Genomic DNA, 1605 nt, shown 5'->3' on the forward strand with positions numbered 1-1605 from the left:
TACTTTATTAACAATATTAATGTATAATTAAAATTTAATTAACAATTAATTTTTAATTTTATATTAATTAATATTAGTAATACTTAAATTTTATTAATATCTAATAGAAATGAATAATAATTAATATTAATGAGAGCTATAATTGGTAAAAATGACAAATAAGGTACCAAAATACTTTTCCAAGCAATTTTTTCATAAGTTAGCTTATGTACATTCAAACGTATATTATGTGTACAAAAAATAAGTTAACTTATTTTTACCAAACAATATTTAAAAGATGGACGGTTCACACCATTTTCTTTAAATAGAAAAGTCAATAACAAAAAAAAAGTAATAAATAAAAGTTTGTTGATATTGATATTTTGGTGTATTTTTTAAGTTATGTTAAAATATTAATAATCTAATAATTAAAGATTTATAATTTTAATAAATATAAATTTATATATTTTTGTATACTTAATACTAAAAATGGAATAAAAAAATATATGTTTTATGGTAAAAAAAATTTACAATTTCATTGTTTATATTTAAAAAAATACGAAATTATTGGATAGAAAGGGCGATGATAAAGAGCGGACGACAATGGGACGATGAGAAAGGGCGATGAAATTGGATACGAGGGGTAACAACGATGTAGGATACTGGGATTTGGGAACGCTGAAACTGATATAGGCTTTTTTTTTTGTCCCTACAGTTTGCTAAAACTTGTTATTTTTGTCTTTATATTTTTGAAATTACAATTTCAGTCCTTATAATTTATAATTGTTTGTTATTTTCATCCTTATGATTTATAGTTTATTGTTGTTTTCATTCTTGTGGTTTATAATTTCATTGGTATTTTAACTCCTCATACTTAAAAGTAGGAGTTAGGGGTTGCTTATCGTATTTTTTTATTAAGTCATGTATGAATTAGTTGGTTTGTCTGTATAAATTTATCTGTTCGAATAAAAATATATTGTTGTTTCATTTTTTTCTGAATCAGTAGTCTGAAGGTAAATTTTGGGGCTGAATTTGGACAAATGACCTATTTGGATTGTGCGAATAAGCCTACATATTTTTCATTAAGCTGCAAGTAAACATCTCAGAACATTTGTCTAAATAAGTTCAATTAGCTATTAAGCCCATTAAGTCAAATGAGAACAACCCCTTAGTATCAATGATAAAAATTAACATTGAACTGTAAAGCATAGAGAGAAAAATCACATGGACAAAAGTCATATTAACAAACTACAGGGTTCTTTACTTAAACGCTTACTCAGTAAACATTTATCAAGAGAGATTTTAGTTCATCAAAACGTCATTGTATGCAATAATTTACCAAAAATTAAGCGCTTATGTGGTAAGGGTCATCATCTTCACTTATCGAGTAAGATTCCCGGTCTTTGACATCGTTCTTACCAGATAAGCTTACCAGTTATTCTTCCAATAAAATAAGTGACTCAACAAGCATTTATCAGATAAATTTTTGGTAAACAGTCTTGAAAATAACGAAAAAATAATTTATTCTTAAAATAATGAAAGTGATATGAAGATGGAAATATTTTATTGAAATAACTTGTAATATATAAATGTCCACCAAACATTTTTTATATGTACCGTACGTTA

The sequence above is a fragment of the Cynara cardunculus genome (genome assembly GCF_001531365.2).
Source record: "Cynara cardunculus var. scolymus isolate 2C chromosome LG 5, CcrdV1, whole genome shotgun sequence".
Lineage (NCBI taxonomy): Eukaryota > Viridiplantae > Streptophyta > Magnoliopsida > Asterales > Asteraceae > Cynara > Cynara cardunculus.